General features: G+C 47.5%; 1 long non-coding RNA gene across 2 annotated transcripts in view; it reads right to left on the bottom strand.

Annotated features, from left to right (window-relative positions):
• Positions 1–854: 854 nt before the first annotated feature.
• The window catches only part of LOC134520941 (uncharacterized), a 42,989-nt gene continuing 16,973 nt past the window's right edge, over positions 855–26,870 (bottom strand). Inside the window, exons 3-4 of one of the 2 annotated variants that reach the window (XR_010072588.1) lie at positions 5,466–5,714; positions 855–1,108 (exon numbers count right to left, since the gene is read on the bottom strand). This is a non-coding gene — a long non-coding RNA (uncharacterized LOC134520941). Of the gene's footprint in view, positions 1,109–4,723; positions 5,216–5,465; positions 5,715–26,870 lie in introns of those variants that run through there. The other variant, XR_010072589.1, reaches the window with a different exon arrangement.

Raw genomic sequence — 26,870 nt, 5'->3', positions numbered from 1 at the left:
CAGCTGCAGTTTGCAAAAGGGAGCCTTGCAGGGAGTGGGAGGGAGGGAAGGAGACATCTTTTTTTTTTTTTTAATCTTTCCTTTTTTTTTTTTTTGTGTGTGTGTGTGACTCTCATGGTGTTACCACGATCTCAGACCTCTAGCAAATCACCAGGCTGCTTCGTAGACCACTCATCAGAGGTGGGAGCCGAGCACACGGTGGTGTCTTAACAGCCGAGCACGGTATTTAGCTACAGTAGGAGTCGTTAGGTTCGGTGCATGGGCTCATCGGGGAGTATTGCAGAGACATTGTGTATCACAGTATGCATTTAATGACAATAATCATGTTTTCATGGAGATGGGCTGAGGAATTTTCCTCTCGTCTGGAAGTGTCCAAACCCGGCAGTTCTGCTCAGGGACCCGGACTCGGGCGGTGGCGTGGCTCAGGGTGGCTTCAGCCATGGGCCAGCCTGGGGCAGAGCATGCCAGGGGAGGGGAGAGGATGCTGGAATGAAAGAACAAGCAACTGTTTTCTCTTGAAAAAGGAAAAAAAACTCACAACTTGCTCAATGGCCTTACCAGGATTTGATTATTGCAGATACTGGGCAAGGCAGTGTCAGTCATAAAGCAATTTTATTAGGGATATCAATGTAAATAAATAGAAGGATTTTTTTTCCTAGTGTGCTTCCACGCTTGTTTTGAAAGGCTCTTTTCATTACTCTCACAATAGCTCAGCTCCCCTTCTCTTACGCAGCATCCGCAGCCATGGCATGTGGCACCCACCGGCTGCTGGCCGCACACCGCCAGGTTCTGCTCCAGCGGCTTTGCAATTTCCCTCTTCTTATTATTTTTTAAAATTGTTAAGGGCAGCAGGTACACCGGCTCACAAGTAGAAATACAGCCCCTTCAGAGAGGTCAGCAGGGAGATCTGACACCCCATGTCCTCCCCGTTACCGGTGCAGGGGACAGCAGGGGACCGCAGGCACGGCTGCTGTTGGACAAACGGGTAGCATCCAGCCCTGGCAGCCGGCGAGCATTTCCCTGGTGCAGTCACAGGTTTCACCTCGACGAGAGGGGGCAGGAGGAGCCGTCCACGTTTTGTGTAATTGAGGTGTCACAACGCATTAGTCTGGAGACGGAAAAGAACAACAATTGCATCTTAAACCGTGATAGTTAATTTATTATTGCAGAACCGAAAGGCAAAGTGTAAGAAGGTTTTTTTTTTTTTCCCACCCTGTACAGATTGTTAAAAAACAGATACATTAATCATTTTTTTTTTTCCCCAGGGCTATAAAAATAGAAAGCTACCGGTAGAATCTAGAAAAGAATTGTAGGTCTTATGACAACTTATGCCCCTGAAAAACTTCACCAAATCTTTCTAGCAAGAGTTGCTAACAAACTCAAACTGTATGACTGCTTGTTGTACTGCTGCTAATTGCTGTTTTTACACAGTACCGTACCTAATCCCTGCCTCTTAAACCAAATTTTATTAAAATTCCTTAGCAGTACAATGAGCAGTAGTTAGCTTAGGCTTTTTCCCATTTCTTATTCAGAAATCCCAAAGCATTTTCCATGCATCAAGTAGGCCTTGTAGGCAAGAGCTTTCATCCCCATGCGGCTGAAGGCTGCACCGAGGTAACAAAACTTGGTGCAACTGAAATCACATCGTACGTGAACAAGCCTGGCAGGAGAAGAGGCTTTCCTCCCAGCACTCGCCTAACCCACGAGAGGCTTTTTGCTTTGAAACAGAGCCGCACAGAGAGAGTTATTTGTTTTTACATCTCTCCTCTTCCCTCCTGAACCACACCTTATTCCTAAAAAACAACAAAAATATCCCGGAAACAATCGATTTCTTGGGAGATGTACAGACACACAGCTTCTCAGCTGGTTGCATTTCAAATCTCCGAGGACGGTGTCAGCCCCACAGCTCTCACCCCGTGCCTGGCGCCAAGCGTGATGCCGTGCTCGGGGCTGATCTCTTGCTGGCACATCGGGTGGTGACCCTGCCCCGTGGGCGCTTGGGAAAATGTTGCCAGTTGGGTGCTCTCTCTAGAGCCTAAATGCTGGCTTAGATCTGGAAAGAAGTTTGGTGTATCTCAAGCACTTGTCCCTTCTCCCAGAAAGCTGGGGAATGCATTTCCACAGCGAGGGTGCTTGTAAGGATCCACCATCTCTCAGCCTGCAGCCATCCTACCTGTGCTTGCCTTCCCTGAGCACCCAAATAAGTGCAGCGCAGATCAAATCATTTCTGTCACCTCTATTCATAGAGGCACAGAATGGTTCAGGTTGGAAGGGGCCTTAAAGATCATCCAGTTCCAACCCCCCTGCCCTTGGCAGGGATACCTCCCACTAGACCAGGTTGCTCAAAGGCTTATCCAACCTGGCCCCTTAATATAAGCTTCTGGACAACACTACAACATAACTAAAAGAACTAAAAGAAACCAAGAAAACTAAAAGATGGTAGATCCAGAGTAGATATAGGAAGAAATTTTTTACAATGAGGGCGATGAGACGCTGGCAGAGGTGTCCCAGGGAGGTGGTAGATGCTCCATCCCTGGAAACATTCAAGGCCAGGTTCGATGGGGCTCTGAGCAACCTGGTCTAGTTGAAGGTGTGCCTGCCCATAGCAGGTGGGGATTGGATTAGATGAACTTGAAACATCCCTTCCAACCCAAACCCTTCAATGATCCTATGATAACATTTGGATGCATTCCTTCTTTCATAATGAGATTGTCTCTTTGCAAAAACCAGGTATAGCCAAACAGCTCCTGCATGGCAGACAACCACAACCCATTAGCATCCAGAGATGCTTTGAAACGTTAGTGAATCGCTTCCATGCCCAATGGATTATGCTACTAATCAAATCCGACATATGACTAACCTGAATACCTAGGCCTTACTCGCAGCTGGAAACGTTATCTGGCTCGTATTCAAAAAACAGCTTAATCAAGAGGTGGCCTTTAGATTAAAGACAAAGTAAAATATTTTTCCAGATTTTGATTACTTGCTGTGGGTAGCAGGAAACTGAAATATATTAGTAAAGTCTGCGCAGCTACACGAGGTAAAAGCATCATAAATGCAATCATGCGCCGCTGGAGGGTTTGGGATAAGAGTTGGCCCATGGACTACGTGTCAAAAGCAGACACTGAAGAATTGAGCCAGTAAGATAAAAAAAGTGCTAACGTGGAAGTTGAACCCGAGGCTGTCCAGCGGGGCACTGTAATCCTGACCCTGCCTCCCCTTGTGCCCATCGGTCTGGCTCTTACCGCCCCGCTTGTCTGCTAAAAACCGAGCTGTAAATTGGAGAGGCTTTTGGAAGCAAATCTGGCAACTTTGTCCATAATGGAAGCTTCACCCAACATTAGGAAGCAAATAACTTCAGAAAGGGACAATTTGGGTTCTGCCTACACTGTAGTTTTATAGGACTGCGGCAAAACAACTGCAGAACCCAAAGCGACACGTTTCCTGATTCTCTCGATGTTGTTAGAGTTCAGCACAAAATGGGATACTAAATTAAATACAGCTATCACATAGGCTGATCCTCCTCACTCAAATATATAGTTATACACAAATACACGTTTATGTGTAACCACACATATGTCCCCACACCCATCCACCTACCTGCGGAAGAAAGATTTTTTGGGTAGTCTGCTGCGACATTTATTGACAAAGTCCCAGGGGTATTGCACCGATTCTTTTTGGCATTACCCGTGTAATGCAAGATATAAAATTCTCGGTAGATGTTCTAAGTTTGTATTTAATAGACCTGGAGGCTCTGAGTGCCTTTTCACAGATTGCGTTCCAGCTGTCTGCCGATATTTGAATGTGCAGGTCTTGGTCCCATGCTGTGCAAACAGGCAGCCTCCCACGCATTTTGTGTACCAGGAGTAATTTATGAGTCTATCTATACAGGAAATAACAGTGCGTTAAGAAGGGGTTATGTAAAGCTCTGAGATTGAGAAGTAGCTCAGTTAACTCGGTACAACTTCCCAACATCACCGTTATGTTTCAGCTGATTTACAAATACAGGAGGCCTTCAGCTGGTGATTCATATTCCTTCTGAAGCAGACAGGGGGGAAAAAAGCCTATAATAACTGTCTCTACATAAATCTCATGTCACTGAAAGGCTCCTACCTTGAAACCTCATATTCATTAACCATCTTTTGCAAATACGAGTGTCTGAATTGAACTGCGGGTCCCAAGACACTGTGGGATATTCTGGTACCAACGAAATAAAGGAAAAAATAAAATAAGAGGCGCTGGCCATTTATTTTCAATCTCTCACCGGGGGGATTTCTTCCAAATTGTCATTTAATGCAGATCCTACAGGCAATGCATTGGAATCCGCATAATAAAAGCCCAGGCGGAGCGCCGGGCACCTCTGTCGGGAGCGATGGAGGAGCGGGGGGACGGCAGTGGTCCCTGCCTGGCAGGGAACGTCCCCCCACCACGCTGGGGGGCCTTTGGTCCATCAAAACAAAAACGTTGATTTGCAGCAGTCTTTTTTTTTTTCCTTTCCCCACCCACCCTCACCAAAGAGGAAACCGGCCTGCAGCTATCAGAGGAGACACCCGTTTTTAAGACCTGTCCACAAGCCATTTGGGTCCTGCTTTGCAAACCCAGCCCGGCGGGTAACGGGGTCTGAACAACAAAACCTTCCCTAATTACCGAGCAGGTTGTGTTTAGCAGCCTCCCATCGCTTCTCGATTGCAAGCAAGACACAAAATGCAAAAGTTGCAAGCCGCTCAGCTTAACAAGTTCAGCATTATTTATTTAATGTCCCTCAGAACATGAATATTTAAAGTGGAAAATGACCTCTAAACAGAAGAAAGTTATCAAAATCCATACGTGCCACCTCTCCACCCAGAGGGCAAGCTGAGTGTGCTGCTCGGCTCAGGTCAAAGGGAACCAGAGCTTCATCTTTCATCTCGGTAGCTGGCACCCCAGCCATCATCCTCGTGGCACTGACCTACAAAAAGCATCTTTCTACAAATCTGCCTCTGAACCGTTTGTGTCCGTGGCTTGTAGCTTCTTACAGGCAACAGAGAAAGTGGGAGTGAGCAAATGACACCTGGGACGAGGCTGTAGGCAGAGGTCCCGTGCTTGAGGACGATGCTCAAGTACATCCCCAAGAGGCTGCAGAAAGGGAGGTGGCCAGGGTGTGAGACTCCGGTAGATGGCCAGGCTGCCTGGGCAGCTGTTACAGCCGTTACGGTGATCTGGAGGATGTCCCGAACTGTCAGATGAAAGATTTTATTCCAAATGACGGTTTTCAAAAACACTTCTCCCCACCTTACCCCAAGCTCGTGCTGGCATCAAACATTTCGACTCTCATACAAAGGGCTCTTTTTTTTTTTTAATCTCTCCCAATTATCTTGAGACTACTACTAAAATGTTACATACTTTTTTTTTTTGCGAGCATTTCTATCCAAAATCTCAGGGACAAAGATTAAACCAGAACACTGACAATTCTCCCCGAAACTCACCCTTTGGTTTGATTTGAAGATTCCAAGACAAAGCAAACCACGGGCATGGCATTTTTCCCACATTTATCAGCCAAAAACATCGTTGGTCTTCAGGGGTTTCTTGGAGACCCATCAGAGACGGCTACTGCAGCTGTAACCATGGCTGCACCGTGGGGCTGGGACCACCGGCACCACCACCTGCATGGGACAGCATCATCGACGCCGTCACGTGTGACATCAGGCAAATGGATCCACGTCAATCAGGCTCATCTGGAAATTAGAGAAAATAATATTTTCCTACCTTGTAGGCCCATTACAGGCGATCTTCACTAGTGCTGGGGAGGCAATCAGAACATGACCATGATGGGTGCCGTAAAAAGCTGTCCGTGAAAGGTGTCAGTCACTCAGCCAGCCAGCCCGAGCCAAGGCCTACCCTCTCCCCTCCTGTCACGCAAGTGTGACAGCCCAAATTTAAAAGCCAAGGAACTGTCTGCCATTTTTCTCTGGTATTTTAGCCACTGGGACTCAAGCTTTGCCAACTGTTAGCACCTAATGTTGCAACCAGCACATTTCAGCTTCAGCTTGTGAGATTTCTGGCATTTCACTTAAAAAAGATGCTGCGTTCCTAAAAAAAGCGCTTTTTTGCAATGGAAGCTTCTCATGAAAAATGATTCACACCCGTTTTTCACCAAACTGTGTCGAAAGCAAAAAAAAAAAAAAAAAGGAAAAAAAAAAGAAAGCAGCAAGGAAGCAGCGCTGGAAAACTCCCTGGGGCGATGAGACCCTGGCTGGTGGCGCGATGGTGTGATCGTGCCATTTGCTTGGGTTTGTAGAGCTGGGACCTTCAAAAGTTTCTCCATCTGGCCAGGAAGAGCTGAAATAATCATCACCCCGTGACAAGGCTGCACAAAACCTTCCCCTCTGGGAGGTGAATCCATCGCCATGTGGTGCAGGGATGCTTGTGCCACCCAACAGAGCAGCTGGACCAGGACCAGGCTGGGCTCTGGGATGCTCCATTCTGGGCTCCTAGACCTCCTCCAGGAAAGAATCACTTCCCAAATGCGTTTTCACCTCAACGACCAAAATCCCAGCTCTGACAATCAGCCCCAGCACCCTGCCCTCCGCCTCGCACTGACAGCTCCGGGTGGGAAGCAGGATTCTGGGTGCAGTCTGACACCGGGCCAACCTGGAAGTTGGATATCAAAAAGGACGAGAAGTAGATTCATTATAGACTAATTAATCCAGCAAAAGACTCCTGGACAAAGGTTGATGACATTCACTTCGGGATAATTTTGAAATAAATATGAGGATTCACAGAAGAAAAAAAAAAACACAGTCAGGATAAGATTATTTTTGAAGCATAAATATAGTTCATTTCTAGACCCCCTCCTCCACATATCAATTAATGAAGCAAATCACCCGTCTGAATCAAAGATGTGGGAGAAAAACATAGTTATCTATTTGAACTACAAAAAAATTAAAGGATTTTAAATGAAACATATAATTAGCCTGTAGGACTCTCTGCTGTAGGTTATTGAGGCAAGAAAAAAAAAAAGCAGCTTACTAACTTTCAAAAAAAGGACTCGACAGCTACAAGAATAGCTTCTGCTGCTCTACAGACGAGGGGGAAGGGTTCATCTTCTAGAGACAGCAAGGTCCTTCCAGAGCCCAGCTCCGGGCTCCAGGGTTTGTAATTCTGCCCCTACGCAGGCTCCAGCCCGGATCACATTTTGCCCAGCGTTGTGTGCTTTTATTGGGTTTAATTTTACTTTTTTTTTTTTTTTAATCTACTTACACGTGCAGGAGCACCTCCCACCTCCTGCCCTGCAGCACGCGGTGGTCCCAGCCCCTTGCTGGGGCAGCTCTCCACAGACTCGCAGGAGCCGCCTGGCTTTCCCTGGACCGTTAAGGGAAATTAGGAGAGCCAACAAACCCCTTCGCGTGTCAGGTCCTGCGTTGATGTTAGCCCGGTGATTGCGGCGCTGAACCTCCATCAAGGATGCCGGCTCCCAGTGCCCTGATACCAGGCAATCAACAGATAGCAACAACACAATACCCAGCGTATGAGGGGTTTCATTCACTGGTGTTTGTGCTCCTCTGATTGAAGGCAGGCGAGAAGCACTACACATGGCGATTTTCATCAGCCCCCGGTGCTGCAGGACACATAGCTGATGAACACCAGCTGGCAGCGGGAGGACGCGTTCCCACCAATTAGCTGGATGATGATGCTCCGCAATCTCCTCCGAAGCATCTGGCACGGGCCACTGGCAGAGCCGGCTCCGGGATGAATCGGCGCTCTGTTGCGCCGTGGCAACCCTTACGTTATTAAAGTTTAGATTGAAATGAGGAGTTCAATGTCAGATCTACAAGCCCGGCCAAAGACTCAGCAGATGCTGCATATATAAACGCATACAAGGGTTAATATTTCTCTGGATAAGGCTGACACTAGCTTTCACAGATAAATTGCAAGACCATCCCTTAGCAGGCATCTTTTTTTTTTCCCAGAGATTATCGCTCGCATAAACATCAAATACCTATGGGTCAGGTCTGAAAAATCCCTCTTTAGCATTGCTATTTATTTTCAAATGCGGTAGCTGGGAGAGACCCCAGGCAGCAGGGGCAGCACTTACCTTCCACCCAGACTTGGAGCCCTGCCTAACCTTAAGCGTGTTTGTGTTGCCGCCGCTCGCACCGATGCGGAAGCAAGCGTGAAACGCCATCGTAGGCAGCTGGTGGCATTTTTCACCCGCTCTTTTACTGCTGGAAGCAGCTACCCAAAGCCGAGAGAAAACTCCTGCTTGGTGCCCACAGATGAAGTTTTCTGGACCAGGCGGGTCTCGGCATAATCCGGTCATCCTCAAATAACAGGCCGTTCCACACCGCCATAGGGACAGCAGGGGTTTCGCTGGCTCAGTTAAAAATTTACGAGGCTCTTAAGCACGATCTTTAAAAAAAAAAAGGCCAACAGAAAATGATTCCCTTACAAATAAGATCACTTTGACTAAGTTACTTGCTTCCCTTCAGAGGAGATTTAAGCTTTCTCTCTCTCTTCCTCTGCAATCTGGCTGCCTTTTGAAGTTAAAAGAAAGAAAGGTTCGGGGGCTTTTTTATTTAAGAAGAAAAAAACCCCTTTCTCCTCTTTGAAAATATTTTTCTTAGACAATTGCTGTCTCAAATTTTAACAAATACTCACTAATTTGCACCTTGTTCAAAAGCCAAATGGTAACTTTGATTTTTTTTTTTTTTTTTTTTTTTTTTTGCCTACTGCATGTTACTCTGCTTTTCTTTGTCTTAGTGGCAGAAGGGAGAGTCTTAAAGAAATCAAACTACCAGCTCCATTCCAGATTTCCTCAATTTGTTATATAATTTCTTAAAAGGAGCCATAAGGCCACTTGGAGGAGAGGGGAAAAAAAAAATTCTTTGAAAAAGAAGAAAGAAAACAGATTATTTTTTTTTCACCCACCTTCTTCTAGATGAAGTAGATGAGACTAAAAAAGGCGTTTCATTTGAAACATTGTATTGAAGCCCAAGAAGAAAAAAAGCCAACAAGGTGTCCCTGCTAGGAATTTCATTCACAGGGAGCAGACAGAGGAAAGCAAGAGACTTTCTCAAGGACAAAGAGAAAGGAAGTTTTGAAAAAGACGAGCTCAGTTTAAAAAATCCTTTTTTATTTTTTTTTTAATTTCTTATTTTTTTTCCCTAGCTGTATGAGAAGAAGAGACGTGGGGTTTTGTTTTCCTGAGAAAGGGAATGTGGGTTCTGCATGTTTCGGGCACGGCGGGTGGGTGAGTGCTGGGCAGGACTTGGGGCAGGCTATGGATACGTCTCCCTGCGCCGCCGCCGCCTCGTAAATACGATAAGGCTTTAACGATGGAGCAGGATTTTAGGAACCAGGTACTCGAGGCTGCTCTGCGTTGCTCCAGCAACAAGAAGCTCCTCTGAGCCACCAGCCAGGTTTTCCCCTGTGAGAACGAGCCCGCCAGGATGTCACAGCCGCGGGCAAAGGGGGTGGCCAAAAAAGCAGCGAGCAGAGAGCGTCAGCGCCTCAGAATCACAGGATGGTAGTTAAAGAGCACAGAATCACAGAATCGCTCCTCTTGCGCTGGAGGGATGGCAGCAGGTGCTGCAGCGCGGCTGGGAGCAGCCCCATCCTCGCAGCGCTCGGGGGCCTGCATCTCCTGGGAACCATCCCATCCGGAGAGGCTGACCGGTCCTCCCGCTTCCCCGGGACCTCCGGCCGTGAGTGGGTCCCCCAGACACCTCAATGCCCGCGTCTCCCTCCATCTCCTGCTGCGCACACGTGTAGGCACACGCGCCGTTCATACTTATGCATGCCCATGAGGGAAGCGTAATGAAATGCATCCAGCCCGTCCTTTCCCAGAGGGAGCAGATCCTCCTGCGGGAAGGGGGAGGATCCATCGTGCTCGTGATGGAGCACATGCACCAGCTCCCCCGCGCCATCGGGCACACCAAATCCATCATTTCCAGTCTCGTCCTCCTCTGAGGTGGGCTGATAGCACCTCATCCTCCTGCCCAGATCTGGTCCAGCTCCCCGCAGCTGGAGAGAAGCCCCGAGGCTGCTGCCTGCACAGAGAGCATCACTCGGGGCTGCAGGACCTTCAGGCCAGAGGGCAAAGGTGAAGGCAGCAAGAAAACAAAGTGAGTGCAAGAGATCAGGAAAGTTAAAGGTGGTTCTGGGGGAAGACAGGCTGATTTTTACACCAGGCACCGGAGCTGGGCAGGGGTGAAGAAGACTAAACGGCTCTGGGGAGAAAAAACAGCTTCTGGTTTGTTGTTATTTATCAGTTTATGAGCACTAGCCTATGCTGTGGTGGGTGTGTTTGCACTCTCTCATCAGCTAAACAGTTTGTACGTAGCCCTGGAAGAATGGCAAATTAACCCAGGATTCTGGTGCTGGAGACATTTTGTACTGAAAAGATGCGTTTGGTGGCAGGCTCACAGATTCCCTCCTGGATCACACATTTGCGTCCAGGATGTTTTCTCTCCGATATAAAGCCAGCAAAAACAAAATCAAACAGCCAAACACCCTTTCCAACAAAAATAAATGGAGCTTAAGCATCAAAACATATCTGCGCATTTCTGCTATTTGCTTATAACAAAACAAAAACAAAAGTCAAAGCCTTCAATAGCAAACTTTCAGGTCTTTTCAGCTCAGAACATCATCTCATTTAGAAGTTTCCTCCAATGGCTTAAATGCTTTCAGGTGAAAATCAAAGCAAAATTAACCCAAATGGCATTTTCCTTTTTCTCCTTTCATCAAAAATCCACCCCCCCGCCCCAGGCTGCCCCCACCAGCTCTGTGCTCTCCAGGGAGCTGAGGACGCGGCTGCTCTGCGGCTCTGCTCCAGGACGCGGAGCCAAGCCCAAGGGATTTCCATGGCCCCGTTCCTGCCTCAACCACATCCCCTGAGCTCACACGCTGCATAAAACACCGTGGCATGGCCAATATTGGGGCCGACCTTCTTGCCCCAGAGAAGGTTGACTGCATCTTTTTTCCCGGTGTGTCTCAAGCTGCATCTTCTTGGTGAGGACACGGTAAAGCGACCGCCACCACGCAGCCAAGGAGCGCGTGCTTCGGGTCGAACCGCGTCATGGATGCCAATAATGCCACGCAAATGAAAATGTATTCCGCATTAATATAGCTTTTCCACGATGCTATTACAATAAGGATAATGGACACGAGTGAGTTAGCACTGCATTAGGGAGCAGGCTTCGACTTGCTTCATTAGCAGCCGCCCCGTCCCTCATGCAATCATTAAAGGTGCACTACAAAGCTATAGAGGTGCGAGGGGGATGGGGACGGGGTGAGCGGGGCAGAGCATCGTTCCAGGGCCCTGTTCCTGCTCCTTCAAGACGCGCGGCAGGGTCACCACTGCTTGCTCTTTCCTCCCTCTATTCTCTCCCTGCTTGGTTTTCACAGATTAGAAACTCAGGGTTTAGCTTTGCTGGCCCAGGTTGTTCCTGCCTCCTCCCCAGCCATATTAAAAGCCACAGGAGGGTGTTTATATGAGGAAATCTTTGCAGAGAATCCCCTGCTCAGTCCCTGCGGAGCCCCAGGTTTGTTCTTCCCCAGCGCCATGCAGCAGAAAAGCTGCTTTCAAATCTCTCTCATGCAAAGGCAGCTGTGCAGTCCCCAGCTGTGACGAGGCCACTCCTGCCAGAGCTGGGACAAGGACATGCCTGCATTGGGCATGTCCTAGCCCCCCGTTCGGTGGCACAGGACATTCCCGTGTCCCCTCGGGACAAAGCACCGTGGGGATGCCCCACTCCCTCCCCAGCACAGGGGACCGATTCCTGCCCAGCAACGGGGTGAGACAGACAAACATCTCCTTGACGCAGAGACATTTCTGGAGTTACCATTTTTTCTCACCTTTTCGGTGACGTGCCCGGGGAGGCAGCAGCAGACGCATCCCCTCCTCGCTGCCTGCACCCTCGTGCTCCAAGGCAGGATTGCTTCCCACAGCCCCTCTCCACAACTAATTGCCCGAGCTGCTTCCCCGGCACCCAGGGGAGAGGAAAAGATCATTATCCCTTTCAAAATGAGACTTTGGAGAAAATATACAACCAGTCCAAAACTCCTAATTGTGTTTCTCAGGGCTGGAGGGGCCCTTTCTTGACAGGCCCGTAAAAAGCCTGCCTCCAGCTCCGGCTCCTTGTCCACGGGCAAAGAGCACATCGGGACCTCTGCTCTTCCCCCTCCTCCGCCTCTGCTCTGCCCTGGGGAGGCCGTGTCTGGCGTACTGGGTCCAGTTCTGGGCTCCCCAGTTCCAGAAGGACAGGGAACTGCTGGAGAGGGGACAGCAAAGGGCTACCAAGATGCTGAGGGGACTGGAACACCTCTCTCATGGAGAAAGGCTGAGGGATTTGGGCCTCTTCAGTCTGCAAAAAAGACGACTGAGGGGGGATCTTATCAATGCTTATAAATACTTCAAGGATGGGGCCAGGCTCTTTTCAGTGGTGCCCAGGGACAGGACAAGGGGCAATGGGCACAAACTCGAGCATGGGAAATTCCACCTCAACATGAGGAGGAACTTCTTTCCTGTGAGGGTGGCAGAGCCCTGGCACAGGCTGCCCAGAGAGGTGGTGGAGTCTCCATCTCTGGAGACATTCCAAACCCGCCTGGAGGCGTTCCTGTGCCACCTGCTCTGGGTGACCCTGCTCTGGCAGGGGGCTGGACTAGATGAACTCCAGAGGTCCCTTCCAACCCCCACCATTCTGTGATTCTATGTCACAGGGCGCCACTGCTTGCTGTAGGGCAGGGAGAGATGTGCCAGTGGTGCTACCGTGGCTGTGGAAAAAAGGGGATGCAAGCTGTGGTGACAGCCTCCGCCACCGCTTCCACAGCCCTGGGGTCTAGCTGCAGGGTGCTGCGTGCTCCCAGCCGGCACAATGGCCGGGATCAGCAGGTTTACATGGAACCAGGCCCCTAAGGAGCCCCTGCCTGAGCAGGGCTGATCTCACCGCTGCCACTTCCAGCCCAAACGCTGAGCGAAAGCCCCACAACCCCCATCCCACGCCGACGCAGGGGGGCTGGCGTGCCGCCGAGCCTCTCCCGCAGGTCCCCATCACGATGCGCTGCCGGTCTCACCCCAGCAGCTGCTGCAGCCCCTGATTCCCTACGGCTTGTTTGGTTTGAAGCTGTTGTGTTTGTTTTCTTTCACTGTTAACTTTCAAGTATAAATGTGCAAGCTGGGGAAAGTGTTCCTAATGCCCCATATGTTTCCCCTCAGGAGCAGAGCTATTCCTTCCTATGCTTTAGACTTTTAAGATGTTGCTACCTCTTTTTTTTTTTTTTCCTCCCTGTTGCTGCAGAGGCAGGAGCTGGGCTTGGGGAGAAACCGAGCATCCCCTGCCCCGGGACAGGCAGCAGGACGGGATCCTGTCCCACAGCCTCATGCTGCACCTGCGAGCTGGGGTGTCTCTTCCCAGTGTCTCTAATGAAACGCTTTGGACATAAAAATGAAAAGAGAAAGGAAAAGGATGTCCTGTTCCCTCTCCTGACACATACACATGCACGCACACACTCCTGCAGACTTCTCCTTCGCCTGCTATATCAAATGGCCGTGTCTTTTTGAAGTTACCATGGCAGTGAGAGCAGAGCTTCGGCACAACTCGCAGAGGAGGAAAGAGCGAGGGAAGAACACTGGCACAGGGACGGGGAGGACAGGAAGGGGCTGAGAAGGTCCTCTGATGTCTGCGAGATGTGGTGCAGGAAAGGCTTTCCCACCAGAGAAATTAAAATAAGCAAATAAATATCCAGCCATGAGAGGGCAGACAAAAAGTAAAGAAAAGAGAGATCTAAGAGCAGAGCTGGGAAAAGGACAAAGGGAGAAGCAAAGCTGAGACAGAAATTCAACTAATTAGAGAACAAGGGGTGTACAGAAAGAGAAACAGAAGAAGGTGAAAGATGATTTGGCATCAAAATGTAGAACGAGATTCATTCCAGGAAGCAGCAGGTCTGAAGACAAAACATGCAAAAATGCCAGTGGTGGATTGCTTCCCAGCAGCCGGCTCAGCCATGGCCGCCAGCCGCGGCAGGGGCTCTGCACCCACGGGAGCACCCCCTGTCAGGCCACCTCCGTCTCTGTGAGCCCAAGCAAGCCCAGGACCATCAAACACCACGTTGGGGTGAGCAAAGAGCAGCTCAGGACAAGGCTTGAGCTCACAGGTGTCCCTCATCAGGAAAGCCTTGGCCACCCTGCTCGGCCCAGGACGATGGGTGCTCCATGCGAAGCTGGGCTCAACCCACACGCCCAGCACGTCCCCACGGCGTGTCCGTGTGTCGCAGCAGGTAGGGAAACAGCAGGTGCTTCAGAAACATAGAGCACGGGCGAAGGAGGGACAACTTTAATGGAAGGCCAGACGCCATTCCTGGTCACACACCGCATCTCCTCCCCGCGTCACGAGGATGTCCCCTCTCAGTTCGGAGTCCTGTCCTTGCTGCATGAGTGTCGAGCTAAGCCTTCGCTCTGCATCCTGACTTAGAACCACTTAAAGCCCATCACCAGCCTAAGAGGCCCTTGGCGTGACCAGTTGGGAAAGCACCGCCGACCTGTCTTCCAGCCAAGATTAGATATCTCCTACTGCAGATCTAATCCGCCCCAGCAACAAGGGCCTGACATTTCCCTCTTGGGCTATTCCACAGATTTAATTGCCAGAAAGTCATTCAAAGCATCCCATTTTTCTCACCGTGAGTCTGTACTCCCAGTAGAGCCATGCTAAATAATTCCTTTTTGCTCTGGAAGTTTAAAATCTTCATATGTCATTTTGGCGTTGTACCTTATTTAAAATGGTTGACATTTCTTCAATTCTAGGCTTACCTGGAGGGTGCTAAGCAGCAGACCAAGAGACTGGCAAACTTTGCAAAGCGAAAATCTGACAGAACAGGAATGTAGGATGAAAACAGCATCCCACGCATATTTAAATACCAGCATCCAGAGCGAGCAGGATTATGATTGCTTGGCCTGAAACAAATGGTTCCACTTTTGCTGCCGCTAATACCATTAAATAACCGAGAGAGCGAGCGCCGCTGATTGGAAAATAGCACAGACCATTTGTGAGCGCTAATCAACTTTACAGAAATGTTAACTTCCAGACCTAAAAAACCCTTGACAGTGTCCCTGTGAAGTTATTTCGGGTGAGGCTCTGCATGCCGAAGCTGTCCCTTTGCATTAGGCGTGATCCCTGCTCACCGTGTGCGCGCGCCGCAGAGTGCACCCTTAATGCTTCGCAATTGCACGACAAGCAAAGCAACTTATTGGCGCTCTTTATGTTAATGTCCCGATATTTTTCATATTTATGATATCTAATTACGTTTGCTCCTGATAGTGATGTAATGTTTAGGTACTGGAGATTGAGAAGACTGCTCTAATGTTAATATATTTACATTATTAAAAAGTAATACATTACATAGGCAGTCTGCTGTGTAGGGCTGGATTTCCAGATGAGCTCTCAAGGCAAATCCATTATCTTCTCCCTCCTCCTGTCCCCTGTACAGATTCTGATAACTAGGATTGACTGGCACTGTTTAAAGTGACTGCAGCTGGTATCATGGTGCCGAAAGGGAAAAGGTATCTTACACATGCATGAAATTAAATAGGCCCAGGGGTCTCAAAGGACCACACTGCATTACCAGGCAGAGGAATTCAAGACGATAGCTCAGAAGATCAGCATTGCAAAAATGGTAAAAAAAAAAAAAAAAAAAAAAACCAACAACAAAACAAAACCCCCAAAAAAACCCTCAAGAGGGCTAGAGAAAGGCGGCCTCCCCTGTGCAGTGCCATCAGAGGCACTTTCTGTGAAAGTCCATTAGCTGGAAGAGAAGTCTCCGCCAGCCCCTCCGGTTTCAGACTGCCTTTTCCCCTTTGGTCAGGGAATTGCGCATGTCTGATGATCACCAGGGCATGCCGCAGAGCCCATTACCCTCTTCAGATGAGGAGAAACGGTGTATTTATAGGAAAGGTTGAGTAGTTGTATTCTCTAAGGATCACCTTGTGGGAGGGGCACGTTCCCTTTGGGACTGCATCCTCCTCCAATGCTTCCTCACTGATCACATCTTCAGAAGTTCACCAAAGAAGCCAAGACCCAGGCCGGTGCTTCATGCATTTTTTAGACACACCTCAAAGTAGCTAACTCAAAATTAAAATGAGTTATTCAGTATTACATCTCTAATCGACTCAAGAAAGATGTCAACTGCAAGTGAAAAGTGGGGGGACGGGAGGCAGAAGCTGTGGTTAGCCTTGCACCAGGGGACGTTTGCAAACCAAGCAGGTGCTGAGCATCTTCATCTTCTGCTGTGATCTTTGAGAACTGAGAGTGATCCGCACCTCCCCTAGAAACGCAGTGTCTCAAATACTGGCTCCACATCAAAAACCCTAAAGAGCCCTTCTCTCGTTGCGAAGATGAGTCATAACCACACAAGAGGACGCAAGGATGTCCAGCACTAACAGCGCTGGAGGATGTATTGAGAGAGTGGCCTCTTCAGGATTCATTTACAAATTCCTAATAAATGACAAATAGGTGCTTTAATGAACAGCAACTGTAGATGTGCTCTTGAGGCTTGAGTGATTGACACTGAAGAAGGAAAAAGACAAGGCTGGGGCACACAAGCCCTGTTAATAAACACTGCATAACAAAAAAAAAAAAAGGCATAAAATAGTTGCAGAATCCTTACTGACCACAGCAAGGTCTACATAATCACCCACGACCTGCTTGTAAACTGGGGTCTATCACCTATACATGCTGCCAGCCACCCATTAGAAACCCACCACATGGGGCATCCACACTGGAAGAGACCCCTGGCAGCAGTGCCCACCGGTGAGGCCAGGCTCTTTTGACGATGTTAGACCCTGGCCAAATTAATTGGATGAGGTGGCGATGAGCAGGTAGACCCCCAGCACCTGCTTTGGTGTAGGCAATTCCATTCAGTACAATGTACTCCCGTCTTTAAAAAGGAAAATGTACGAAACTAGGTCTTCCTGGCTATTTCGACTCCTTTGGATGTAATTTCTCTCCTTAGAGTGATGTGTGCTTACACCGAGGAATTGGAAATGACTCCTGAGTCAGTAATAGCGGCGGAGAGGACGGGGGGGGTGTTGCTTGCAAGTCAGAACTCATCTGCATTGACAGAGAAGTTGTGAGGCAGCTTCTGTGATTTCTACCCAAATTAAGCCTAGCACAAAGGAGGATTCTCAACCTCTTCTTTTAATGAGCACAGAGCTATAAGGACAATTACGCTGAATGAAATAAAATTAATTAACGCACACATTTGGGGACTAAAAATGCTTATTATCTAATATGTATGAATTTGACCCAGCTTAAAATTAATGACAGAGCCAGAATGTACACGGCATTCAGGTTATATAAAACTGAAATAAACATGGTGCAAAGAGAGATGTTGCTGATCCCTTTAATATCAGCACTGCGAGAGCCAGGAAGAGTGGATGAAAGCATGTGCTGTACATAATTTTCATAGAAATTTGCTTCGGTTGAGCTTGTACTTTACATGTGTTTTAACAACTGAACTTACTGGCAGGAGTGAGCTTGGCAAAGTGAATATTAGGTAATACTTCCATGAATATTTTCTCAAGCTGAAATACTCTCTTTTGGAAAAAGACTTGCACAATGCAGCACTTCGCTTTCCGGGATGCCAATAGCACTTACGCAATTGATTGAGTTTGTGGTTGCCTGCGTCCTGGCGCTTCAGCCAGGGTGCCTGCTTTAAATGCTGGATCAGGAATTTTTATTCTTGGAGGATTTCTTTCAAGGAGAAGCGTCCATCCAACCCGAGAACAGACGTACGCCATGTGGCCTACCGATCCAATTAAACTGACCAATACACTTAAAACCCAGCATCAAGAAACGTGCAATTAATTAATCACTTGCATGCAGTTGGCGGGCCACAAATTATTCATCCAACCTATCTAGCAAGAAATAACTGAATTATGAGGAAATTCAAGAACATCATAAATTGTTTGCGGATTACAGCAAGGCAAAGTTTATTAAATAACTCCAAATTACTTAGGCCATTTTATGTGTGACAGTATAATTTTGGTGTATAACAACTTCTTGGATGACGTTAAAGGGCAATCCTCTCTGGATAGTGGCTGTGAAATCACATTTGGCATCTCAGGAACTCCAGCTCAGCATGCTCCCCTTATTACAAAAATGTACAAATGTGGAGTTTTACTAGTCGGTCCAAAAAATGAGCGTAAGGGAAGTAAGGCACCATGGGTCTGCCTGTGCTTTCTGATAATATGAAGAAAAGCCCCTTTGCAGACTAGAGCTCCCAACCATCCGCACTGGAAACCCTTAGGCCTACACTTGGAGAGCGCTACCGAAAACCACCGGAGGATGCGCAAACGATAGGAATAAATCCTCAGATCATTGTGTTTAGGACAGAAGATCTGTGCCTAATTATAGTGCCCGTTTCCCGAGCCAAGGCAAGGCTGTTTTCTGCAGTGATGCACACACGGGGCGTTCCAGCGCTTCCCCCGCTCCTACAGGCGCCGGGGAGGGAGGAGAATTGGATGCACATGGTTCAACGGGATTTGGACCAAGGAAGTCTGAAACTTGGCATGGCTCATGAATCCAGTGGTCTCCTACATATACAATTCCAAATAAACCCTAAGTGAAAGGAGCAGAATAAAATTGTCCCTGCTTATGTGTGCATGTCTGCGGGACCTGGGACCCACCTGGGCACGGAACAGAAGGGTGATACAGAAAGGATAACGTGTAGCACTGACTTCCCATCCCTCTGCAGACGCCGTTGCTAAGAACGCCCTCAGGAGCAGATTTCCTGGGGGCGGCAATGCCGAGGACAGGGAAAGGACCGCGAGCGACTCTCGCTCCCTGCATGTGGGTTCCCGGTGCCATGTGGTGGCTGCTGGGGTTCTCCAGGCAGGAGGGGCTCTCTGCAAGCCCCAAATGCATGTGGGGTGTTTGGGGGGAAGCCCTTTCCCATCGCTGCGATGGGTTGAGGCAGCTCCAGGGACACAAGGGTTGTCCCCGCAGCTCTGGTGACAGGTGCGGGTGATAAAGAAAGGATGAAGATGTGCGATTCCTCAGTCAGAAAGCCATGGATAAGAGTTTTCTGAACTAAGCCACAGGTTTATATATGTAACCTCGTTTTTCTACAGCAAAATCTCCCGTATATAACTCCCATGTAATTCCTTATTCACTTTTATAATCCCGTTTTTCTTCTGTGGAGATTTCCTTCACTCCATCTGCCCCCAGATCCACGTCGGGATATAGGCATGATTTATTCCTAAGGGGAAAAGACTGTTCGCACTCCTCCCAGCTGCTGTGGAGCAGTCCCTTAACCCTGCAGAGGAAGAACCCTTTCCTAGTCATGCTCTTAGCATTCCCTACTACTTGCATGTCGTTTTTCTTTTTCCTATTCATTCTCTCTATTTTTTTTTTTTTTTAACTTCTGCAGTGAATTCTGCTTCAACACCCACATGTCTGCTATTGAAGCCAATCAGCAGGATTGACTCAGGTAAGTTCTTTTATTAGGTACTGATTTCTTTGTGTCTGATGTCTTTATCCAGACTCCTTTGAAAATCCCATTTTGGCTGAGCATATTGAAGCAAATGCCTCTCTCGCTCTCTTTCATTAGCAATTTTAGGGCAGCACTGGCAGGTTTTTCACTACTCTCTCTTGAACTCAGGGGGAAAAAAAAAAGCTGCAGTGGTTTTATCTCTTTTCACTGTCTCCTGAGGATGTCCTGCCAACAATCCCCCACCTCCAAAATCGGACAGAAAAATGTAGGTCTCCAGCAGTCTGATGGGCTGAGATTTGGAAGCAACAACATTTCACGACACTGGCTTTCTCATTTCCTCAGACTAGAATTAGTTCTGCCACCAACATTTTGCCCAGGGCCCCCAACCCCAGGAGTGCTCACAGTGTGTCTCTCTCTCTCACAAATCATTATGCTCCAATGAGGATGTTCCTAGCAGAGCTCTAACGTGTCTGGCAGGGATTCATGTTATATCTAGGTTTTGACATTGGGCCTGCTCCTATAGAAGTCAATGTCAAAATTCCCTGAGAGTATTGGAGCACGAGGATCAGGCCTGCTCCTCTGATTTATGCAAGTTATTTTTATATGATAGCGAATTGGATGCAGTATTATAAAGTCTGGAGTTAATCTGCATTCCAACACTTTATAAAAAAACAGCAAAAAAAAAAAATCCCAAATTAACATCCTCCTTAACCTTTATTTTTATCAAGTGTACTAAATCAACTGAAGAATAATTGCTCTGAGGACTATGCCAAATGAGTGCACATTTCGTTTACATATTCCCTAATGTAATATGAATTGATGAACTTTCTGAGATACACATGATATAAATGATCATGATGTGCCATTCTTAATTTCTTTCAATTGTCTCTACAAAAACACTTTGCTCTTAGGATGAAAAGTGTGTTACGTGCATACCGGGCCCACAGGAGGGAAGGAAACGCGCTTATAAGTATTTGCCCTTTTGGCAAGAAGAGAAGCGATTCTAAACAAAAAGGTCAAAAGCTTGCTGTATAGCGACTGGCTGGGACCGGGATTATTGCGCAGGGCACGAGCCAGCAATGTCCCACTGTGTCAGATTTGTATTTGCTGCTCAAATGCCTGCACGTGCCACCCACCGTGTCCCGCAGGAACGAGCACCTCCGTGAGAGTGAAGACCTCAAGGACCTTCTCTGCGTCTCCTGCTGACCACTGTCAGAGACTCACCGTGGCATTGCTTCACTACAACATGCCATTACCAGATGTTTTCCATACCCTACGAGTCTCCCAACCTTGTATGACCTTGGGCACATCTTCTCCGGTCCTCAGTTTGCCATCTGTTAACTGGGGCATAATAATGTGCTACAGGTTTTAAAGCCAAATAGGATAAGCAATCATCTGAGTTGGAGTGCTGTATAATAGAGGCCACTGGACTTCCCTGAATTCTCTTTTGAACAATAGCAAACCTCTTAGAAAATGTATCTTGCTTTGACTCGCTCATAGCTAGACTCTGAGGATCCAAAGGAAATGTGGTAAATGGTACCAATGTTAATTACCATCACAGATAGATACATCTGCGTTTGGCTCCCTGCATGGACTCCCACACTTTGCTGAGCAGAAGAGTCCAACAAAAAGGTTTGCTCCTCAGATAGATATAGAGCATGATCAAATCACACCTTACCTTTCCTGTTATGGCACTGAATTATAATAGTAACATATTATAATAGTAATATTTATCAAATGTTTCTGTCCCTGCCTTCAACCATATGGTTCCTCCCTGGCTCTTGCCAAACTCCGCTCAGCGGATTGCGCACCAAGGCGGGGATGCCAGCGCTGAGCTCCCTCTTCCCGTTCCCTCTCCTCCGCGCGCATCCCAACGGCTCCCCGGCAAAAAGGGGGTCGCATCTCCATTAACCTTGATAGGCGCTCCTGCAGTGCAAATAATAATGCTCGTGGTGATCACAGAGCTCGCTGCCTAGGGAGAAACTTTTCTTCCCTGACACCTGTGAGCAATCTGGAGCCATTAGCCATTTCACTCCAATACTAATGATGCTCCCTTCAGTCATTACCACTTATTTTTTTTGATAAAACCCTACAGTAAAGCTGAATCTAACAGGTCATTAAAAGCCCAAGGAAGCCCTGACTGACTTGATCCCAATTGTTCCTTATGTCTGACAAGATTTTCCCTATTGAGCATTTGACTTGCATTTTATGTTGCCTCATTAAACTGTGCTAGACTTTAATCAAGGTCAAATGGGGGCAAATTTGCGTTCCCAGAATCCAAACAGCTTTTGCCAGGGTGCTGAGCCACAGCTTGTGCTGTTGCATGAGCTCTCCCCACATGAGCTCTCCACACAGAGCCCTGCGGATTTCCTTAACTTGGGGCATGACCTGCGCCCCACGGGCCCGTGGAAAAACCAGGACCCATGGTTGTTTATACTTCATTAAAGTCTCATTCAAATCCTTCCCCAATGCCTCTGAAGTGAAACGCCCGGACGAGGAGATCAGTGAAGAAAGAACGCTGTGTCACAGCATGAATAAAACATATTCTAATTTTATCAACACCTAGAGTCCCGGTCTTTAAAAACCTGAGGTATTTTTTTCCCTTTATAAGGTATATGATGAACAGCCGATTACATTTTTGATGTCTTTTAATGATCATAATTAAGTATGATCCATCATTGTAATTTCACCACTAAATCAAGGTAGATCACCATAACAGTCATGATAAATCACGCTCTTTGCACAACTATTCCCGAGGATGAACCAGAAAATGAAGTTAGAGGACTTCAGAACCTCTCTGCTCCGTCAGCAGGATACTTTGCGGCAAGTGCATCCCGACGGCACCAACACGACGTGATGAGTAGAACTACTCAGATCCACGGGCTTGCACAGCTCCTGTCAAGAGCCATGCCTCTGGCCCTGCTTTCCTGCATCCGAGGAAGTTAATTCTTGGTCATCCCTTCTGTTTATTTTTCATCCTGAAAGCCCAGTTTCAGTGTTTCTTATTTAAAGGAAGATGGTACCTTAAGAAAACAGCTCCGTACGCTATTCCCTCTGCAAACCCTCATCTTCAACAGAACACAGTTTTTAAACAATAGGAACAACTGTACAGTCACGCCAGCCATGACTAAAGCCAAAGTCCTCGCCATCGGAGGTCATGTAAGACCCCTTGGCTCTATCTGTATTTATCAACACTCTAAATCAGTCTGTAAGGCAGTTTACGACGGGGCAATATATCCTCTTGGGGGCCATTAAGGCTCCCATATCACTTCTGACATCTCATCGTTAAGTTGCTTAAGGGCAAAAATCTTGATAGTACTAGGAAGATGGATTTTTCTTTCGCCAAATTCAAGTCTACATGGTCTTTTCCTGACTTTCCTCCGTAATTTCAGTTCCGTTAGACACTGTTCTTCAGTGTTACATGCCACAGATGGCTGCCTACCCAAGAAATGTAAAGAGAGCTCTTGGGAATATAAAAAGCAAAAATCTGACGTAAGTTTCTCAGCCCAAAAGTTGAGCAAAGAAGTGCTGAAATATCCTGTTGCCTGGTCTAGGGCTCTCTGGAGGAAAAATAAATAGTCCCGCTAATGTAGAACGTTGACTTTTCCGTGTAGTTTTGTATGACGGAGCACGCTTAAAGTTCACCAACCAAAGCTCTCAGCAGCCCAGATAAAAGATGCACAAGATTCATCACCAGAGAAATGGGGAAACCGAGTTTCACAGGTGTGCAATGCTGGTGTACAGGATGTCAGTGGCAGGACTTTTTCTCTCTGTCCAGTGGGCACGGTTTCCTCCTGAAGCCCATGAAAAGTACAGAACAAGGTCCCTCGAGAGGACAGTAAAGATGGTAAATTCCCCCCATCATGGTCCAAATGAGAAGTACAGTAAAGGCGATCCATCACAGCTAGATTCCCCACTCTCCCGCAAGCTAGCAGAGGGCTCCCATCACTCTTGGTCTTCTTTCTCACATTCATTTTAATCAAGTCTCTGTCATTTACAGGTTTGGGTACAGCACGCTCAGCTCGACCTGCCTTTGGCTTTGTGTCAGGGGTGTCATATTATCCATCCGTGTTACAATGGTAATGCTTGATAGCCAGGAAGGTAATTTCATCTCTAATAATTCCCCCCAAAGGGGATATGAAGGTAGAATGATTACGGAGTCATATACCTTCTTGCAGAATACCTCATCCTCTTTGTTGCTAGATTATTTAAATGATAAATGGAAATTGGCCAAGGGAAAATCACTTAGAAATGAATTGTGGTCATACGCCATAGGAAACACATTAGGTTTCCAGAAAGACAAAATAAAAATCATCAAAGGTTACTCTCTTTCCTAGACATGGCCCAAAACATCTGTTTGAAGTATTTTAGATTTATCGTCACGCACCTGTTATTGGGGAGGGAAGTACCATGAGGCAGGGAACCTGTTCTGCAGAGGTCCATCACTGCACGAACGGCCCAATAAACTCAAACCATTTGTCAAAACCTGGACCTGGTTCTCTGCTGATCTAGGAAGAAGGCACACGTGTACAGCTAGGCTCTGTAAGCCAGAGGCGCTCACATGCTAATCTTAGACTGTGCCAAGCTAAGAGGAAGCAGAGATGCTCCTATATAGCTCAAAAAAAAAACCCTGGGAGCTGAGATCTGAGCTCTTTCCAACACAGGATGACAATACTGTAATTCTAAAAAATCAGAAAAGTATTATAATTTTTCTTCACACTGTCATCTGAAGTTTTGCTTTTGCTACTGCCTTTGTTCACATTCTTTGAAATACAAGTAAATACTTCTTACAATCATCTCTGTGTAGTCAGCTGGGAGAGGCGAGGGGGTGCCGGTGAGGATGGTGAGGTTCATCCCCTGACTCTGCCACCGCGCAGCCCAGTAGCCTCAGGCTACCCAGCCCAGCATCGCAAACCCGCCTCGGATCTCCCGATTGTAAAACGGGGCTCGTAATAATACTGCTGGGGCTCTGCGATGCTTAATTAACGTTGGGGAAGATCTCTGCATGGTAGACGCGCTGTCAAAATGCCAATGCCTTTGTCGTGTTGCTTACAAGACGAGGAGATGACAGCAGGTAGGTTGTGGTCATGCTGGGCCAGCCCGCACTGCGCTGCGTGGTCCTCACTGGCACCACGTACACGCTTCCCTGTCTGCTCCTGCCCGGCTGCTGTCTCTTGACTAATGTTTAAATCATAAGCTCTTTAATGCAGAGGCATTCCTTGGTCGGGATCAGTGCGGTGTGGGAGCCCGGTTCACGGCTAAAACTCAGAGGCATTGCAGGAGGACAAATATTATCACTGCAAACGGTCGCTCCGCTTTGTGGCATAGGTTTAGTTTGTGGGCATGTACTGAAATCCACCTGCTTTTCCCCACTCCCTGTGTTTCTTCTTTATTGACAGCTTAATCACCTTTATGTCTGCTGCTTATCTTGGAGGATTTTCTATGAATTGCATTCACTTACCTCCACTGTGACAATATCTGCCTTTGCTAATTAACCGCCTGGTGGACACGGTTACAAGCCACAATAAATATTTTCTGTACCAGAGAATAATCATGATGCTGCCACTTGACCTGAGGGTTTTCACATCTTTTGATGGGTGTTTTTTGGTTTTTTTTTTCCTTTTCTTTTTTGGTCTTACAACTCTGTTAGATGTCTCACTGCAAATGCAAACGGATGTTTCACGTCTTATGACTCAATGACCCATTCCACAAACCTAAAACAATAAAACTTCAGGCACTGATGTTTCTATCAAATGAAAAGTCCATCTACCCCTTTCAGCCTAGTACAAAAGATGAAAAAAAATAAAGGTTAGCCTAGGGGAGCTTAGTGTCCAAAACCACCGAATCCTTGGAGACTACCAACAATATTAGTAATTACTGCTCAAAGCAAAGCTGAGTTGGCATGGAGACCACCAAGAGCTGGGTCTTTAAGAGATCAGCTCCTATCCAACACATATATTAAGTGCTGTATTAAGCACCTACCGAAACACAGAAAAAAAAAATATATATAATCACAGAATTATTTCTAAATGGACTTTTAGTTTTTCGTAAGTCAAGAAAGGGGGTCATGAATAGAAAGGGCAAAAATCAGCATGGAGAAACATTTACCTCAGCCTCTCTAGGTGCCATTAATCACCCGTTCTGCAAAGCCTTGTACAAAAGCCATTAAAATTTAAGATAGGAGAAATCGCTGCTATTCCGACAGCTACAGCTATTGCTGCTGCTACTACTCTTAATTAAGGTCTGAGAGCAGTTAAACATTTAAATATGATAAGGCTTAGAGGTGAGCTGGCTTGCCAAATGGGGAAAGAAAACACTGTCAGACGGGATGGGAGCGCAGAGCCGGGGCAGAGACAGGGGATGTGCTGCTGAGCACCTGCACCGGCACCTCCTCCGGGCAACCGAAACCCAAGTTATGCTCCGTCTCAAGCAGCAAATGCTGATCCTGAACAGACTTTTCTGCTCAGGTACCCTGAGATGGGTCTCATGTGAGGGCCACCTAACGTAGGGAAGGAAGGAGGTGTTGAACAAAACCGTGGGGATCCTTCCCTGGAGAAAAGCCCCAGGCCAAGAGCTTATATGAAAAGAAGAACAAAAGCCACAGCCAGAGGCTCCACATTTTCAGGTCTCGCAACCCGGGTCTAGAAAATCTCCGGGTGATGAAAGGGCTTTGGTACCATCGCTGAGCTCAAACACCTTGATATAACTTGTGCTCAGAAGCGACTCTGAGCATTACCCGGGAAGTTAGTGTCGTATTGTATAATCCACATTTGCTTTATGATGACACAGTGTCTTCCCTGCTGGATATTTTACCTTTCAAGCAGTAAGAGAATAAACTACAGTCCCTGACAAGAAATGTTTTCATTGCCATTGTTTTAGAAACACATGTTTTCTCTTTCACTATCAGCGCCGCCTAAATCAAAAGGGGTGACTTTCACAATAAATCAGATAAGAACGGCTCAAAACTGATATCTGCCAGCTTGTTTTCTCCCTTAATGGTGCTCCTGAGGCAGGCTGAGGCGCCTTTTCCCGGAGCAGCCCGGAAGACGGGTGTGAGGAGGATGGGGAGGCACTGCCAGAGCTGGACCGCGGCACAATGGTGATGCCCAGCCCGGCGTGGGTGACCGCCCAACACCTCTGGCACTGTGATGAATGACGCTGCGTAAAGTAGAGCAGTATGGGAACTATGCAGAGAAATACAGGAGAAATTAACCATTTCTGAGCCCTAAAAAGCGCACTGCCAAACAGCACTCTTTAAAGCCATCGCGAGCCTACAGTACAAACACAGCCGCTGCCAAGCAGGCTTTTGCCTTAGCCATAAAGCTGGACTTGTGGCTGTCAAACTGCGGATGTAGAACAAAAAACCAGTGCTGTGGATTTGATGCTCACAGTTAAGGGCTTAGGAT

This window comes from Chroicocephalus ridibundus, chromosome 9, assembly GCF_963924245.1.
Source record: "Chroicocephalus ridibundus chromosome 9, bChrRid1.1, whole genome shotgun sequence".
Lineage (NCBI taxonomy): Eukaryota > Metazoa > Chordata > Aves > Charadriiformes > Laridae > Chroicocephalus > Chroicocephalus ridibundus.
This window is presented reverse-complemented; position numbering and strand designations above follow the sequence as displayed.